This window comes from Canis aureus, chromosome 11, assembly GCF_053574225.1.
Source record: "Canis aureus isolate CA01 chromosome 11, VMU_Caureus_v.1.0, whole genome shotgun sequence".
NCBI lineage: Eukaryota > Metazoa > Chordata > Mammalia > Carnivora > Canidae > Canis > Canis aureus.
The window spans coordinates 62,966,603-62,985,675 of record NC_135621.1 but is presented as its reverse complement, the minus strand read 5'-3'; the positions used below and the strand labels follow the sequence as shown (position 1 = coordinate 62,985,675).

Sequence of the window (19,073 nt, the reverse complement as noted above, 5' to 3'; positions counted from 1 at the left end):
AACATAAAAATAAAAGCCTAGTTCAACTGTACGCCGATGGTCATAGGTCAGAGCTCTCCCGTCAGCTCGGGATGCTGCAGCTTCAGGAGGATGCCGTGTCTCACAGGGACACATGTCAGATATAGGACAGGGGGTTATGTCAGGAGGAAGTGTTCCCAAGGACATCTGCTTTAGCAGGGTCACTAATGGAATTTATCCCCACAGTGGAGTGGCTGGGAAGAACTCTTTTGATGTAGCCTAATTAAGCCTAGAGAAGAGAGTCAGACTTCATGGATTTTGTTGTTGAGACTGGGGGCAACACATACCCTGATTTTTCTTTCAAACCATCCTTTAAAGCCCAACCGTGATGATCTTTGACACCAATGATATCAGGAAAAACATTTAAGAAATCTGCTCTCCCTCTATATCCTAAAGGACTTGATAGTAGCAGGCCTTGGATAGAAGAATAGCGTATGTCATTTGAGCTGGCTTTATAGTGCCATAAGTAAAAATCATCGTAAATAATCATAGTGACTGTTCCTTGAATGCTGCTTGTTCTGTATCAAATGTTATGGAGAGCACATTCTATATTCTTTCCATCTTATCCCAGCTGTGTAAAGTATGGCGTTTGGGAACGCTGAGGCCAGGATTACACCTACGGGAACTGTGACTCTGAAGTATAATCTCTTCCCATTGGTTTATCAAGGTCAGGACCACTTCAGATTACTGTAGACTGGAGGTAGCTCAGCCTGGAGTCAATAAAAACAGCAACTGGCACCACAGGAAGAGGGACACACTGCATCCTCCTAAGATAACCAGTGGCTTGGCTAACTCCATGATGTCCACATAAATAGTTACAGTCGACAGTAGAAATGATTATTTGTTGCCACACAGATGAAAGAAGTGAAGTATGGAAAGAAACTTGATTAACTGGCAGCTAAGTAAAGTGCTTGGGAAAAAAATTATTTATTTGTATTTAACGTTTATGAATGAAAACTCTTCATGGGATTAAGTCTTACAGGGCAGAAATCTTCCAGAGTTTGCTAGAATGGTCACATCCATGGAAAAAAAGAATGAGGCAAATAGATGGGGACGGGATGGATGAGGCCTGTGCTGGGAATCCAAGGTGGTGGCATTAGAGGCAAGCAAGGAAGGGAGGACCCCAGGGCCAGGGATGGTCTCACGGATTCTTCTTAACTCAAGCCCCCGTCTGCTCTCTGAAATCTGGTGGCTGGCCTTACCTGGATGCTAAAACTCTGCTGGGGGTTTTACCTTCTGATGAAATTCCTATTGAGTTTTATTAGCTCTTCTCTAGTCCAAGCCTATGTGTATGTATCTCCTGTGAGCATGCACTTGTGGGGAGGGGTGTAGAAGGAGCAGGGAATGGTGAGGACACCCTTTCAAGGAGAAAAGGAGGAGACTCTTTCTTCCCAGAGGTCCCAGGCTTGAGTTTGGCACTTACAGGACTGGTGGGGACCAATACAAGTCCTCCTCTGTGATAACCATTTGTTCTGCCCAAACTTGTTTCTTTCTTTCTTTTTTTTTAAATTATCTCTGCTGCTGAAAATGCTTTGACTATATTATAAAGATGTGACAGGTAGTGAAAGAGTGTGTATGGAGTGACTAAGGAGCTGATATGCTTTATTCTCTTTTCCCATTAAATATATGTTCATTACAGCAAGGGTTTGTTCGTGGAGAGGCAGTAGGAGAAGGGGGGAAAGGACTACCGTGTGCCTGATGCCCTCTACTCTCAGCCATGTCCAGCTCAGCAAGAGGCAGCCTAGCAGAGTGGCTCCACGTGTGCACTCGAGCTAGATCAACTGCTTGGGATTGTATCATGGCTCCACCCCGTATGAGTTGGGCACCTGTAGGCATTTTGCTTACCCTCCTTGCACCTGTTTTCTCCTTCTGTTAAAGAGTTTGAATAAGAGTGCCTATCTCATATCATATTGTTGTGAAATGTAAAAAATACGTATGGTGTTTGGCAGACAGTGAGGGCTCAATATGTATTAACTCTCATTATTATTATTATTACCAGGTTTCTCCACTCAGTCGATACACTAAACCGCCTACCTTTCTCACTAAGCATTTTTGGGATTCACTCAAGAATGCTTTCTTTCAGTAAACATGTCATTGTCATTGACACAGCAAAACCATTGGCCATCACTTTATTAGTTGCTGGCAATGAGCAGGACAGATGTGATCTCTGCCCTCACAGAGCTTCTGGTCCAAGCAGCAAGGTATTTAACACCTGCATACAACAGGGTATGATGAGTGTTAAGAGTGAGAATTTATGTGAGCCATTGGAGGGGTCGGAACAGGGAACCGCCCGAGTTCTAGATGTCCGGGAAGATCCCTGAGCTGGGTCTGAAGGACAGGCAGGTCAGAGAGGGCCGCTGGAAGGAGGTCAGAGAGGAGTGGGGTGGGGAAGGTGGTAGGAGCAGCATAAGTAAGTTTCCAGAGGTGGGAAAGGGCACAAGCAGGGTCCAGGGACTAAACAGAGGCCCGAGTGGCTAGACCTTAAAAACTTGAGGACAGAAAATGATGAGGGAAGGCGGGCGGGGGAGGAAGAGCCCAGCCATATGAGGTGTGCTTAGCCATTCAGGGAAGTGGGACCTGTGCCATGAGTAATGGAAATCACTAGTGGGTTTAAAGCAGGACACATAGAGGTGCCAAGATGTCCATTTTGCAAAGACGGGGAGGGTGGGAAGCCAAGGGAGGGGGTGTGCTGGCTGGGGAGGAGCCAGCTGCTGCCATAGCAATTAAGGAGAGGGCCAGGGCGATGAGAAAGATCAGGGGCAAGTACCCTGGCGAGTGCCAAGTGTTTGGCCCTTGAACAGTTGCTAGAGCCCATTTTAAGCCGGTTGGAGAAGGGTAAGCCGCGTGTTTCAGCACGGGAGCAGCCACCTAAAAACCGGACACCTATCTGTGTGCTCCATTTTTACTTAAACCTTCCAGTTGTAGGTTTTTGCCACCACCTGCCAACAGGAAAATGTGTCAAGAGCACTTTAGGAGAAAACATACTAGCAGTTTCCCCCCCTTCACTTCCCCTGTCTCTGCCTCCCCCGACGTGAAGAGGGGCTGAGGTGTGGAATCCTCTGCAGTGGAAGAAAGCATGTGCTAGAAATGCCCACCCTTTCTCTCCGGCTGTGCCAGCCTCAGTCCCAGACACACAGTAGGTGCTCACTCGGTGCACATCGACACACCAAGTCTCTGATCGGCTTCTTTCCTCCCGCGGGGGTGCCAGAATCAGGGGACACGATGCTTATGTGATTGCCAAAGTCTCCTTTTCCATCTGCTCAGCATTTATCAAGGTCACAGCGGTCAGGCTTCCGTGGAGGAGAGGACATCGCAAGAGGAGGCTGTCCCTGACTAGCCCAAGATGCTCGGCTGCAGTCAGAGGACAAAAATGTGGTTTGATCCCAGGCCTGTCATTCAGCTCAACTGCCTGTCAGGCCCCTAGGGTTCCCAGACCTGCAGGCTGCCATTTGGACCAACATTTGGGAAGCAGGATACTTATGGAATCCATTTTGGGTTTGGCAGCCAGAACAAAGGGTGAGGCTGGAATGGAGCAAAGAGGTGTAAATGTAGCCCAGAGCAGGGGGCTATCTGGTGTCACATGGCTGACCCTTCTGAGGCAAGGGTGTGGGGTGCTGGGGGAGAGAGCGTATATAGGAGACCATTTAAACTCTCACCAGGAGCCAAAAGAGGGGAGCCAGATTGCAAACGAGGTCTCTCGGGCAGCTGCCTCTCACAGATGAGCAAACCTAATCTTTGTTCCTCGGTAGGTCACAAGGGTAGGTCACAACTGTCCGGCGCGGTACAGTTGGGGCCTGCTGGAGGTGAGGTGGGCATCGTGCCCGTCGGTGGGAGTCTGCGCCGTCTCTCTAGCCCCTGCGAGCAGGACGTGCTGCTTCCTGGGGCGGCTACAGCGAGCTCGGAGCTCAGCTGCTGGTGGCCCTGCATCTGCAAGAATGTAGGCATTTGCAGGCAAATCTCTGGGTACCGTCTTCCCAGCCCCCGCCCAACATGCACACTCGCACACACACCCCAGTGAGCCCCGTTCTGCTTGAAAAAACTCTAAAATATTCTGCGTCCTTCATATACGGGGGGAAAACCCTTTAGGCGTTAGATACTGCAGTAATTACTATATAATGGAGTAAATACTATACTATAATAATTAACTTGTAAACCTTGAAATAACATTTACTGTAATTTAGACCAAATATGAACTGTGAGTAATGAAGCTCGATCCAACATGAAATCATTTGCAGGGCGCTTGAAACATATGCCTGGGGAAGGGAGAGCAGCGGTTTCCCGTCGTTACCGAAGTGGGTCCAAACGAGGCCCTCACAGACTGGAAGTGCGGTGCAGCTGCTGTTATTCTGAAATATCTTGTTAGTATTTTTTTCCCCCCCTTTCTAATAAATCGCTTCCCTTTTGCCTTTTCCTAAACTGTCCATTCAGGCCATCAGAAGGAGCTGATTTGTTTTGGATTTAGTTTTCATCTAAATGATTGCAAATGCTGTATGCAAAGCTAACGTGGCAAGGCTGGGGGAGAGTCTTGGAGTCCAGCAGGGGGTAAGAAAGTTCTTAGGTTGCCGATGTCAGCAGTGAACTATGGATGCTTCTGGAAAGTGGATCTGGGCGCTAAAGCTGCTTCTGACCACTGTGGTGCCAGGGGTCTGGGACACCCAGAAAGTAACAACACCTTCTGTTTACCTGACGTGTGATGCCTGTGCCTCCAGCTCTCTTTGACATGGGCTCGCTCCACTTCTGAGGAAGCCTGGGTTGGGGGGACATGGGGTGCAGAGGACGGATCTGCCTCCCTGCACTCCCCTGCTCCTGCTCCACACCTTACACATTAAAGGTGAGGAAGAGACCTGTGTGAGGTTAAAGCAAACAAAACTGTTGTTCTTCTAGGTTAAGAGCAGTGTAATGTCGATAACGGCGTATGGTTCAAGCTAATACAGAGTGCACGTCGCTGCCTCCTGACGTCAGAGCCCTGTGCGATCCTCCGAGCCACTGCTTAGGCTCTACTTCAGTTACAGTGGTGCCGGGGCGGGTCTCAGGTCGCCCAGCTCCCAACCGTCCCTTCTGAGTCTTGCTTTTGGAAAATATCAACTGTCTTTCACTTACCATTCTAGCTTTTTCTCTGATTAGTCTACACACCTTCCATTCTAGTCGGACCGAACCATTTACTGTGTTCTATTTCAGCATTTTCTTTTTTAAAATTTTATTTATTCATGAGAGAGAGGCAGAGACACAGGCAGAGGGAGAAGCAGGCTCCATGCAGGGAGCCTGACGTGGGACTCGATCCTGGGTCTCCAGGATCAGGCCCTGGGCTGAAGGCGGTGCTATATCGCTGAGCCACCCGGGCTGCCCTATTTCATCATTTTCGACTCTGATACTTTGTGCTTTTAGAGCCTAGTCGCTCAGGATGCTCTTTTGGCTGACTTGAGTTCTATCCTCTTAAAGAGGCAATTAAACTACATCTTTTCTCTCATGCTTTTTTTTTTTTTTTTGAACAAAGAGTATTTAAGTTGGGAATAATAATAGGTGGCATCTGTTGAACACTTGCTGTGTGTTGTCAAGCATTGACTAGGGGCATCGTGTGGATTATTTTATCTGATCTTCACGAAACTCATGAGACAGGTGCTATCCTTTTACCCTATTTTAGAGACAAGAAAACCGGCAAATTGAATGCCAATAAAAAAAAAAAAGAGACAAGAAAACTGACACACGAAGATTTAGTAGCTTTTGTAATGTGGCCAAGGTCACACAGCTAGTCCGACAGAGGATTTCTCTTTGGTGACCATGGCCTGGAGCTGCCGGTCATATCCTTGCAAAGGGCAGTCCAGTTTAAGACCAGTCACAAGAGCCATCTCCAGGTACTTGAAAGACTGGAGGAAAGACAGGGACGTTTGTACATCTTACAGAAAGATCTAGAACTTCAAGGTGTCATCTTGTCACAACATGTAAATCGGTCCCAATCTTTGAAAATGGGCTAACTACTGAAAACAGAATGGGTTGCTGGTGAGAATGAATGAGGTGCCTCTCACTGGAGATATTCTAGTAGAGACTGGGTATGTGATTCACCATAGAGATGATCTCTCAGGCAGAACAGCTGAGTGGCTAGGAGCATTGGGCTCTGGAATAAACTGGATGGTTTCAAAAATCCCAATTCTACATTTACACTCTGCACCTGACACTGTTTTTCCAACACCCCCCCACACACACATATCCACACCTTCCCCCTAACACACACACACACACACACACACACACACACACACACACCTGCTTTTAGTTTCTTAAATCCATATATACTACTTAAGCGTCTCAAACCTTAATAAAGATATGAATCGGGATCCCTGGGTGGCGCAGCGGTTTGGCACCTGCCTTTGGCCCGGGGCGTGATCCTGGAGACCCGGGATCGAATCCCACATCGGGCTCCTGGTCCATGGAGCCTGCTTCTCCCTCTGCCTGTGTCTCTGCCTCTCTGTCTCTCTGTGTGTGACTATCATGAATAAATTAAAAAAAAAAAAAAGATATGAATCACTCCAACTGGGACTTTGTTATGATGCAGATTCTAATTTAGTAGGCCAGGTGGAACCTGAGACTCTTCATTTCTAACAGGCTCCCAGGTGATGCTGAGATGCTCCGGTATGAGGCCACACTTTGAGTGGCTGGGCCTTATATTGTATGCCTAATCTCTAACTCCAAAAAATTGTAACATTAACTGTTTTCTCTATTAGGTTTCAGGTAAATGATCATGATTGATTGCTTGCTTGCTTGGATGAACTCTCTAATCAAAGAAGGCCAAATTTTGATGATGAGAAAGATAATCCTTTGAATACGCACTCCTCAGTAGAGTCCACCTAGATCCCTCTTTGCCTTCGTGCCAACTAATAGATTGTTGAAAATTCGGTGTGATTTTCTTTTACTCTTTTATGAAAATTGCTCTGACATCTCTCATAGTGTTTGCCAGCAGAGATTTTAATTGGGCCACGGATAAAGTTTTGAGCAAATGGGAATTTAGATCAGTTAGGCTAGCAGTCTCACGGTGAGGGGTGTCTCTGCAGAGATAAATTATTTTTGGGCAAAACACACGTTCAAATATGTCATTATTCTATTACACTTTTTATCAGTTTTTGTTTTCAAATAATATACTGCTCCTATATGTAAGATCTTTTTTCCACTCACGTATTTAGGACAAGTGACCACTGAACTCTTACTTCTCGAGAGACCCGAAAGTGTTAATGTCCTCTTTCTGTCTGTTGTCAGGATTGGCATCACAGATGGGTTTTTGCTCAATGCTGGATCCAGAGACTTCTGTGTGTGCATCCTGATATTAACACAATGGATTGAAATCATATTTATTGTTTCCTTTCTCAGAGAAGGATCAGAGATGGGGGAGTTGAATGCTTTTAAGCAGTTTTTCAGGAAACAAAAGGCTACATTTTTGAAATGCCAGCTATTACCAGTCCACCGTTCAGACTCTAGGAAGACTCGTTAGCACTTGCTCAGGGTCCCTCCCTCCCTCCCTCCCTGGAAACAGTGCAGGAATTACACTCTGAGTTGTGACCGTTGAAACAGACTCAAAGTCAGTGTGCATAATTACTTACCACAACAGTGGTTAATGTGCCCTGAAATATTCCCAGCTCCCCTCGGCCTGGGGCTTGACGGTTGATATTCAGATTTTCTTGATAAATGCCTCCGATGCTTTGCTTACACCATTTCCCAGAATGCTTCTGGATTCTCAGGCGTGCGCTTGCTGTCTCTGTCTGGCCGTTGGTCTCGATGGAGGAAGGGAAACCTCAAAGGCTGTCACACTATGGCTATGACGGGAAATGAATGATGTCTTTGAATGGTAGGGCTAAAAAGGCCTATGTAGTAAGCTAACCATCTCTCTCTAGCTCAACCCACTCATTTTATAAATGAGGAAATGCAGCCCAGAGAGGTGGAGTGGCTTGTCCAGGGTCACACCGCTAATCAGTGGCCCAGTCAAAATGAAAGCCCAGTTCCCCCGAGTGGAAGCCCCATGCTGTTTGTGGGGTGCCCCTGTTGCAGTGAGTAAGGATGACTTCTGGTTTGGACTCAGGAGAAGGCCTGTTCTCTTGTATTACCTTAGATCTGCTCCTCACAACCCCTGCCCCAAGGAGGAGGAAATTTTCCACATCTGCCTCTCCTTTTGTAGCAATAGTTTTCTCCTCGGTTCTGAAACTCTGAGCTCTGATACTACCTCAGATGCTCTGAGCCCTTCCAGACAGGTGCTTGCCTACAGCTGTGCTCCTCACTCTGATTCTATATCTGACAGTTTGGTTGGTTTTTACTCCTATGTCAGGGCTCTCTCTCCCCTGTCTCGTTCCCTTGAGTCATGCTCCCTATTGTGACCCTGGAGACGGTGGGTGATGTGTTGAACCCCACCCAGGCGATGTACTTGCCTCTGAGCAGCCCCTCCAACAGTAACCCAGAGGAGTGACCACGATACTGGGGGTTGGGTGCACCAGACACGGAGGTGGGCAGGGCTGAGGATTGAGGGTGATGCTCTCTGTGTGCGGGTCAGCTCGGCCCTACCCCAGCTCTGCTATGCCTGTCTGAGGAGTATCCATCGTCTCAGATGTGCCAGACACCATGAGGTTTCCGGGGTGAAAAAGAACATGGTTCCTGCCATTATGATGTGCACAAGGCAACATGAAAAGTTACTAAATCACAGTTCAGTAGAGAGCTGTGTCACCACAGAGGAAGGAAGTTGTTTCCCCCAAGGGGATCAGGGCAAGCTTTGCACAGGAAGTGGTAGTTAGAGTAAACCTTGAATGACGGTGGGGATCTTGTTGGTTATCTCTGGGGGTAAGGGTGGGGCTGCTGAGCAGGGTTGGGGTAGGTACAAACAGAAGAGGTATTGCAAGGATGAAAGCATGGACAGAGCCAACAGGCAGAAAGGCACACGACTTCTTGGTAGGGGACAGAAGGATACCCAGTGTTCTTGGCTCAGAGTGAGTCTTGACAACATCCTGACACAGTGTGCTGGCAAAGCAGGCCTTAACGTGGAAGGGGCCTAAAGGCAAGCCCACACCCCTGATCCTGGAGACACAGCCCCCTCACACCTTCTCTCTTCACAGGCTTGATCCCCCCATTCGAGCCTGGACTGCTCTTGGTCTCTGCTCAGACCTCATGCCTCCATTCTGTCCTCAAAGGTGGACCCTCTCTGCCATCTGCCTGGATGCTCCTGTCCTTCCTTTGGCTTCTCTAACCTTGACTCTTCCTGTAAGTGCCCAAGTTCCTCCTTCCTTCCCCTGTGAGATCTCTAAACATTCCGTAAGGGGTAAAAGACTCCCACACTACCAAGTCGGGTCTGCAAAAGTGGCCTGTTTCATAATTTCCTTTATGTCAAATAAAATCTGACTATAAAGCCCCTGTCTTCCCAGAATGATAGTAATTCAAATCATAGAGATCGTTAGGGCCTTCTCCTCCTTCCTGGGGGTTACAAGCCTCCCTGAAGCTGGACCGTGGAAGAAGGGCCTCGGATTTTTCAGTCTTATGCTTATTTTATTTATTTTATTTAATTTTTAAGATTTTATTTGTTTATTCATGAGAGAGACAGAGAGGCAGAGACATAGGCAGAGGGAGAAGCAGGCTCCCTGCAGGGAGCCCGATGCAGGACTCAACCCCAGGATCCCGGGATCATGCCCTGAGCCGAAGACAGATGCTCAACCACTGAGCCACCCAGGTGCCCCTGTTGTGCTTATTTTAAGTCTCTTTCTCTCCAAGCCCATGTCCCCCACGAAGGTGGCAGACTCTGTCATTCTCAGGCTTTGCAGGGCCTGCCCAGTTGTCCAGGTCAGACCTTCCAGGGGGGCCACACTGCTGTTGGCCTCTGGGTCTTGCCTTACCAGGGAGCGGGGCCTGGGTCTCTGCCTTCCCAGCACCTGTGAGTATCCTCCTTGTTCCTGTCATGGAGCCATCTCCCCTCTCTCCAGCTCCCTTGAAACCACTCACTTCTCTCTGTGCCCCCAGAACTTTGGCATAACCTCTTTAGAGAGTTAGGCTGTTGTGGAAATCAGGAGAGGACCCTTCTGAATCTTTGGCTTCCAGCCTGCTCCACAAGCCCTCCAGAGCCAAAGGGGACACCAAGAGCTTGGCTTCCTTCTTTGCAGAGGTAGGATTTGTGCAACAAGGTGAATACACAGAGAATGAAATTCAAATTCTAATTATGATGTCAATAAATTATCTGAATCACAATCCCATCCATCCTTTGAATTCTGGATTGAGATGAGTTACCTGCCTAGACAAACTCTCCCTGCCCTAGTTTCATTATCTATAAAATGGCAATAATATTAATAATTACTTCCTAGGGTTGTTACAAGAATTAAATTACTGAATACCTGCAAGTTACATAGAATAGTACCTGGATCATAGTTAAGCTCTTAAAAACTCTGAGCTGCTTCATTAGTTATTATCCATTTGACCATTAACATGCCGTAGAGGACTGTTAATGATTTTATTATGAGTATGGTGGTAAGGATGCACACATGATTAAAACTCCTTGCACATTTCAGTGCTCAATACATTCTTGGTGATTCTGACTTGACAGAAGGAGCAAGATTTGTCCCACGGATCCCAGAGGAGTGTCTGCGCCCTGAATAACTATTCCAACTATTGCTCACCATATGTCCGCAACCAAAAAAAAAAAAATAGTTTTGGAGGGCAGGAAATGAGCACACATGTGCACATCTGCAGAGAGTCGCCTGCTGAAATCGACACGTAAGACATATTTACCACCGAGGCAAATGCCTTCATGTGTTTGTAAGTGGCTATTTCTGAACACCCAAAAGGGAAGAAGAGAGAAGCCAAATTCAAATGGCATCATGTGTTTGTTATTTTGGAGCAAGGTTATGTGGAAGGAGAGCTTCCCTTATGCCTGGAACACTTTAAGGGGGAGAAATGAAGTATTTAAAGGTATTTTAATGATCATGAAAGGCACTGGCTTAATAGGGCAGGAAACTACGGTTCTCTTTTTAATCCCAGAAGGAAAATAACAAGGCTGGAGCTTAGCCTTCCCTGAAGAGTCATAAACTGGACTGCAAAGAGGCAGCCCCTTGAGACGCCCTCTCTGGGTCTCTGCGGCCCCTTAACTGTGGGTCTGTCTGCCTAGGTTTCCAATGTGCTTATTAATGAATGACCATAGCACCGTGCTTAGGTAGCAGCAACCTGTGCAGGGTTCTTGGAGAAGCTGTTGTTTTCTGGCATGCAGGGTTAGGGGCCTTTCTGAACAAGCTGGCCTGTTTAGGCTCATTCCTCCTGCTTCCCAGCCCTCTATGGCCAGGTTCCCTCACTTACCTACTCCATCTTCTCTTCCTTCCCTGCTCAAACCTGAAGTCTCCCATGCTGGTCCCTATTTCCCCACCATCAACATCACATGACTATTGTTATTTGCAACAGTTCTTTAAAGTCCCTAGAAATGCTGAATTAGTGAATAGTGAACCACTGCTCCTAGGGGAAATACAGGGTTAGGTTCCTGCGAGCCTCTGGTCATAATGTTTCATCAACTAATGAGTACATAATCTTAGCATGAGTGTTTCAGTTCAAAGACACCTTACAAGTAGCCAGCTGAGCCCTCCGGGATTATCAGTGACTCAGGGCTTCATGGAGGAGATGCCTCCAGGCATGCAGGCCCTAGGTACTCTCCCCTCCACTTTCACCTTCTCTGTTCTGGCTTATGGACCTGAACTGCCACGAGCCTAGATGCTTTCCTGCCTGGAACCCCAGGTGTTACAGATTTTACTTCCTCTGAATACATTTCCTCACAGCCCATATCTGAGTCATAGACCATTTGATAATCAGACCCTCGAATCTGGTCTTTGCTTGAGGCATCCACTGCCACTCTCTGCCTTCTGTCCTCAAGCCTCCTACAGCAAGCCCTGTCCATCGTATTGCCCCAAGCACTTTCTGTTGATATCTCCCACTGTGGGATGGAATCGTACTCTGAAAGTGCTAAGGGTGTATTTTTCATCTCTTCAATTCCTTTCATCTCCAGAATCACTTGTCTCTCCTCATTAAACAGAAACATGCATTGGAACTGTTGTGGGGCCTCACGCCAACATGTTAAGGACATGTGTTGCAGCTATCATGTGGAGGTCATCAGCAGGCAGTGAGCCTGGCTAGCATCAGCTTTCATTCCTGACAGCATCCCCAGTGGCCATTCCATGGAAGGCATTATGAGAGAGAGGAAGCGAGTCCCAATAGTACAATTCCAAATGAGATGACCTAATAGTGAAAGGTTAACATGGGCATATAGAAGATTGGGCTTCTCGAGACCAGGCCTTGACATGTAATCAGGAGAACAGCTGGCAGATGACCAGAAGGCCATAAATATGATTGTGTTTTAACAGCCATCACCTTTCATGGCAAAATTTGTCTCCAGATTCTTAAAAATGACCACACTACAGTCACTGGTGGCTTCTCTAGGAGAAATAGCAGTGCGTCTCCAAGTGAGTTCCTCTGCTCTCATGTCTTCAGTTTAAATCCCATTTGTAGTTTTAGTTGCTTTATCTCCAGCTGGCATTTTTTTCTCTATTTCCATTCATCATCTTACTTTTTAGTACCACTCCATTCCACTATATCCTCCTCCCTTGTTCCCCATGAACATAGGGACACATGCATGTTTTGGATTAGAACCCAAAGCTGATTATCCTCCAGATGTGTGAAAACTCAATTGTCACTAATGACTTTGGGTAGTGCTTTGTTTGGGGCCACACTTGTGAGTGCTCGTGGCCTGTTCTTTAGCTTGAGAGGAAACACTGGGGACGTTCTGTTGTGGCTCAGGAAGAGACACTCCACGTAAGAATGGAAGAATGGCACCGTCTTCACAGGGAAGTCCGAAGAATGCCCTCATCATTACTCACAGAGAGTGAATTTGGAGGGCAGAACTTATGTCCATGATTGGACAGAGAAATGGAAGTGCAAGAGCATTGAGCGACTTCTCAGACTCACCAAGTGACAGAATAAGGGTGAGGATCCAGGACTCACCTCAGAACCAGGCCTGACCAGACATAGCTTTGCCTGCATGTGACACTGTGCCATTGACCAGCTTCCCGCCTGGATGGAGCTGCCTTTGCTCTTTGCCCGTCCCAGATGAACAAACCTGCTCTGCCCAGAGAGCCTCACCTGTGCCCTCTTGTTATGGCACATAGGCCCCACCATTCCATGGCCAGGAATGCCCCCCTTCCCGGTGCCAAGGTGCCACGTAGACGCAGAAGTCACATTGTGGCTTAGCAAACTGAGCCTGGCCATGTGCTGTGCCTTGTGGGAAATTGGCTTGTGGAGGAGCTACTGCAGTTGATTGGAGAGTGTGCGTCTTTTAAGGTATGTTACCGTTAAGTACAGTTCCACGGTGCACGAAGTCCTTTCTCCAACAGAGCGCTTGCCTCATCTCTTTTCTGCACCCTCTTCCCCCCAGTTCCATCCCCAGCCTCTATTTTCTTAATTTTACACTGAAGGATCTGCATGTCCAGGATACATCCATCTCCCCTTGCATCTCTCTTTGCCTCATCTTCTCAAAAGCAATGAGGTCTCCTTCCTGCGGGGGCAGTAGAAGGGGAAAGAAGTGCACACATTGATTTATCTCGGCCTGTCAGTTGTTTTGAGGACGTCAGCGATGGAGGGTGCCGGCCCCTCCTCAGTCATCGCAGGCTCCGAGGCAGAGCTCCACCTTTCATTAAATGTGCACACAGTGTCCCTTGAGAATGACCACCATGCTCGTTCATTGTCAAATTTCTTTTTTTTTTTAATTTAGTTTTTATTTTTTGTATTTTTTTTAATTGGAGTTCGATTTGCCAACATATAGTATAACACCCAGTGCCATCCCGTCAAGTTTCCAACGCAGCACCAGCACGGGGTCTGGACCCTGCTTCCAGGCAGCCTCCTCTCAGAGCCGAGCAGAGAGGCAGCTGAAAGCAAAGCCTTCTGTTCTGGAAGGGTACTTGGTAATATTGGTGCCATGCTGGAGAGTTTCATTTAGGGTATAAATGAGAAGCAAGCATTGCAAGTGACAGTTACAGCAAATCAGAGGACAGTGGACGGTTCCAGCCTTTATTCACATTATGTGTCATCATAAACGTCTTCTTAAGAAAGACGGCATGTGCAGAGTCAGAGAGAAGAGCCCAGGCTGCAGCTCTGCAGAGGAGTGGGGACGAATGGCCATTGTCAGAGTGAGTGTGGCCAGAGGATGACATCACACCTCCAGCTGGAGCCCTCCAGTCTCCTCCCTCCGTCTTCTCGGAAACATGACACAGAGCATGACACCGCATCCATTATTTATCATGTCACAGTTACAGAAGGTGGAGTTTTCATACTGATTGCAACTTTGGCACAGGGATGGACGGGGAAGATACTGCTGAGCCTGGATGGGGTTAGCAGCTCTAGGGTGAGAAGCTCGAGGCTTAGAAGGTTATGGCCTACAGTCTCCTAGTGGCCAGCAGGAAAGCTGGTCACATGCCATGTTTAGTTTCGAGGGAGCCGAACATGGGAGCTTCCATGACATACCTCACATTCTCAGCTACGTGTCCAGCAAAGCCTGATTTCTGAATATTGATCCACTCAGAAGACAAAGCTGGGCTTGCCATGAGTAGAGGATGTACTTTGTACCAACACATGCCTGCTCGTCATCCCCAAAGAGTCTGTTTTCTGATAACACTTAGACAGTAGGACTCGTGGCCATATATACCTGCATTTGTCTTCTGGGGTTGCTGAGCTCAGAAGAATTTGATGATTGGAGAGCTCTCTCAACATCAGAGACCAAAACGGTGTAATGTGGCATAATCACAATGATGTGGGGCTCCGTTGTGTCTCTAAGACAGACAAACGGAGAATGGGAGATTATTTATGTGGATCTGGAGAAAGCACACCCTTAGAAGTGATGCTAACCTTACCTTCTCCAAGAGTTAAATTAGCTGTGACTACATACTTGGCAATTATTGATTATATCAACGGGCCCAGAGATGTTAGGCAGCTGGTCCAGAGCTTCATGGTTGGCTGGATTCTGTGCCTGCTCTGGAGGTCAACACCTTGCCCTCAGCATTTGAACTGGTTGAGGGAGCAGTGAGCTCCTCCACCCAAAACATGGGCCACAGAAGAAAGAACATGCCAGTAGCTTCCCAGCGAACATCTGCCTTTGAACTTGAATTCTGAGTTAAAATTGAGTTAAAATTCTCTGCTCCATCGTGTCAATTCATCCTTGGTGAGGTGACTAGCATGGAGCATGGAGTGTGGAGGTGGAGCTACCCCAAAAAGGCAGGGCCAATTGCTAGAGGTGTGCAAACTCTACAATAACCGGGCCAGATAGAGTGGTCCATATGGTCTCTGTTGCAGCTGCTCACCTCTCCTGGTGGAAGAAAATGGTGGGCTGGATTTTCTGACACTTGATTTATAACTATAAGTTTGAGATAATGCTCTGGTTTCCTTTTAAAATCAGTACCCTTCCACCATTGAATGAGGAATCCAGGGTTTTTCCAGATGAATTTAAAGGGATGAGAGAGAAGGTGGCACTATCAAAAGGTAGCACTATAAAGCTTGGTACAAAAGTATGCTCTGCCCTCATTCTGTTAGTTGAGCACACCTATGCAGGTAGACACTGACATCAATCCCTTATAAAACCTGTGAGTGCAAACACAAAGGCACACACAGATACAGAAAGACGTGTGCAACACCAGATGTGTGTCCTCAAACACATCTGGGCACACATGAGCATATGCTCATGAAAACTCTCAGGAATTCATCTGATTCGATTCCCACGTTGGGTATTTCATCCAACTCTTTCACATCACAGCACAGCTAGGCTTCGAAAGTACTCAGGTACCCAAACTTTTCATCTGGTCCCCTTTGTCACCTATTTCTTGTTGCAAAGAAACCCAAACAGTGACACTAGTAGTAGCGTCATTCTGCATCAAAAGTTAAAAATTCCTTCCCATTCCCACTCTGTTTTTCACTCTGTTTCTCTCTCTCTCTCTCTTCTCTCTCTCTCTCTCTCTCTCTCTCTCTCTCTCTGTCTGTCTCGCCTGCAGGCTGTGTTGAGTTATGGCCAAGAAGCAGCAGCTTTTCCACTTCACCCTCTGTACACAGGGCTGAGGTCCTGGCATGGAGAACCTTCCTTCTGTGGGCTCAGGAAATTGATTTTCAGGCCCCAGCACAAGGTTTTCCACTTGTGTGGGCTGCTACACTGTGTTGTGTCCCTTTTTGGAGGGAAGGGCTGGGGCAAGCTGCAGAGTCCAACACGCTCATTCTGTTTCCAAACAGATTTCACGGTTTACTTAGGGCAGGAGGCACAAGTAACAGTGAAAGCCCGTCAGCTCTTTCTTCTGGGTTCTACAGGTGAGGAGGAAGCACAGTGGACAGGATACAATGGTTTTTATCCCAGAATTCATCCAAGGATTTGCATCCAATCTCCAGGCCCTCCCAGGAATGCATAATTTAAAAGTCTGCAAGGATGTGGGTGGGCATGGTGATGTCCTTGAAGGATGAAGTGCCCTGGAATTGAGGGTGGGTCAGGATAGGGGAGACATAATCACTTCCTGGAAGATCTCCCCCTCTTTGTGGGGTGGGAGAGTAAGGAGAGTTGTCTTGGCTCAGGTAGACATAGCAGCTGAGTCGTATGTGATTCGCAGGTGACTCCTTGGGATGCTGACCAAGGAGTGGCACGAACCAGCAGGGTCCTGCGTTGAAGGCAAAGTCTTGTGAGCACAGAGGGGAGAGATTTGGGATTCTCTAATGGGTGGTGAAAGCTACTGTCCATCCTGAGTATAGGAGGGGGCTCAGTAAAACAGAGCAATTCTCTACTCCATGGCTCTCATCCTTCTAATTTGTGATCTTTAACCTCCACTTCTTCCCCTCAACATAAAAATGTTTTAATGTATCTGCTATTGAAGAAAGCTCCCAAATTTAGTTACATAGCTACTCATTTGATGCATTGCCCTCAAGCCAGGGTTTGCTAAACTGGGCCAGGCTTTACCAAGTCCCTGAATGCCCTGACACAGCATGCCACATTATAAGCGAATTTTTCTATGTGTGTGTATGAAATGGTGTGAGTTTGGGTGTGGCGGCTGCACAACTTCCACCAAATTCCCAGGAGATCTGTGATGTCTGCAAGATTAAAAACTATTTTCTGAAAAAAAAAAAAAAAACCAAAAAACTATTTTCTGAAGCCAAAGGAATCTTGTCCTAGTGGTGCCATGGCGGGTGGGATAGGTTTAGCTCTAAGCACCTCACATGTATTAATTCATATAATCCTCATAACCACCTTATGAAGTAACTTGTGAATTAATTCCACTTTATAGCTATAGGAGTTGAGGCCCAGGGAGACAGGTGACTTGCTCAGGTTCACTTCACTAGGGTAAAAAGTTCCCTTCCACATGGTTGGACAGACTGTTGGAGTAGGAAGGGCTTTTTGCATAGGTCCTGGGCGGACTGTCCCAGGGAAGCCAGCTGCCTCCTCTGTCTGTATGGTGCCAGGCTGGGCACACATTGCCACACACATAGCAGCCCAGGCTCACACGTGAATGTGCCTTTCGGGAGCACACAGCAACTCTTCTCCTGACCTTCCCACCCATGGCTGCATCCCCAGTGGCGTGGCCCACCAGGTCTCTGGCCCAAATAATATAGCAAGAACACACTTTGTGCTGCCTGCCAGAGTCCCTGCTTGGACCTGCTGATTCCTGTTTGGAATGCCAGACGGAAGCTTGGACTGGCTCACCCTGCCCATGGCTTCTGCTCAGGCTTAGCCAGAGGGAGGGTGGTTATTTGTCCCCTTCCTATGATCATAGCATAAGAGGACATCTTTCTGATAAATTTCTAACCATTATTAGACTTTTTTCTTCTTTCAGCACCCATATGGAGGCATTAGTAAGTGGAAGTTCAGGAGAAGACAATGGGCCATGTATCTCAGGGGCAGTGTGTGGGGAGAGCAGATTGTGATGTTGGCAAGTTGCTTTACCTCTCTGAGGCTCAATTTCATCTCTTTAAAAGGAAAAGTAATGATAATAATAGATACCCTATAGCTGGGAAGATTAAATGAGATCATGCAGGTGGAAAATGATTGGCATATGCATGCTTAGCACACAATTCCTGAGATGTTGTGAGCACTTAGTGCAAGATTGCTGTTAATGATGGAGGTGCAGAGAATGAGAGGTCACTGGAGGCTGAAGGGTTAAGGGTAGGATTTGTAGGTTTTGATATTCAGAGAGGTAGAGGAAAGTATCACAGAACAGGGAAAAGCCAGAGGCAAAGACACAGAGGCAATGGGAAAGGTATGAGGGGTGTGGAGGTTGGGGTTCATAGTGCTTAGTGCTTGGGTCATTAGGGCACCAGAGCCAGGTAAGGTGGGAAGAACAGATGCAGCTGTTTTCTTGATGATGCAGTTTGGGTCTTTATTATGTAAATAATTGGGAATAATTCAAAAAGTTCTTGAACAAAATGGCAATGTGGCAAAATGTTATTAAATGGTATGTGAGAAAGATAAACATGACAGGAGTATACAGAAATTTAGGTGGCAGAGACTGTCATGAAGTCACCAAAGCCAACTTGCTTTTCCTGCTGGGTATATGATCACACTACATTTCCCCAGTTTCTTTTCCTGCAAGGTGAGGCCATGGGCCTGAGTCCTGGCCAGTTATATGTCAGTGGGAGAGATATGCACCACTTCCAGGCCTGACCCATTAACCGTGATCCTACACATTCCCTTCCTCATCTGCTAGTCAGAAGCGAAAGATCTAGCAGAAAACTTCAAACTGCTGGGGGGATGGTGAGGCCACAAGTTGTAAGGAGCCTGGGTCACTGAATGACCACATGGATCAGAGCCTCCTCCCTCTCCCTTTGTTGCCCACTGGACCTTATACGCATAAGAAAGAAGCGTCTGTTGTGTTAAATTATTGAGAGTTTGGGATTGTTTGTCATAGCAGGTAACCTACCCTAATACAGGCTGGAATAGAGAGAGACCAGAAGGAGAATCAAGAGGCTGGTGATTGGGATCCCTGGGTGGCGCAGCGGTTTAGCGCCTGCCTTTGGCCCAGGGCACGATCCTGGAGACCCGGGATCGAATC

At 47.3% G+C, this 19,073-nt stretch overlaps 2 long non-coding RNA genes across 36 annotated transcripts in view; one reads left to right on the top strand and one right to left on the bottom strand.

The window, feature by feature from the left end:
* LOC144324199 (uncharacterized) overlaps positions 1 to 19,073 on the top strand; it is a 584,277-nt gene that overhangs the window by 362,898 nt on the left and 202,306 nt on the right. The window lies entirely within an intron of this gene.
* Positions 1,830 to 10,125, bottom strand: LOC144323090 (uncharacterized). 2 transcript variants are annotated; one of them, XR_013388630.1, is made up of 5 exons: positions 9,876 to 10,125; positions 7,608 to 7,820; positions 4,702 to 4,862; positions 3,675 to 3,945; positions 1,830 to 3,369 (listed from the first exon to the last, which is right to left on the bottom strand). It is a non-coding gene; the product is annotated as an uncharacterized LOC144323090 (long non-coding RNA). The 2 variants fall into 2 exon arrangements; XR_013388629.1 differs by lacking the exon at positions 9,876 to 10,125 and adding an exon at positions 8,109 to 8,358.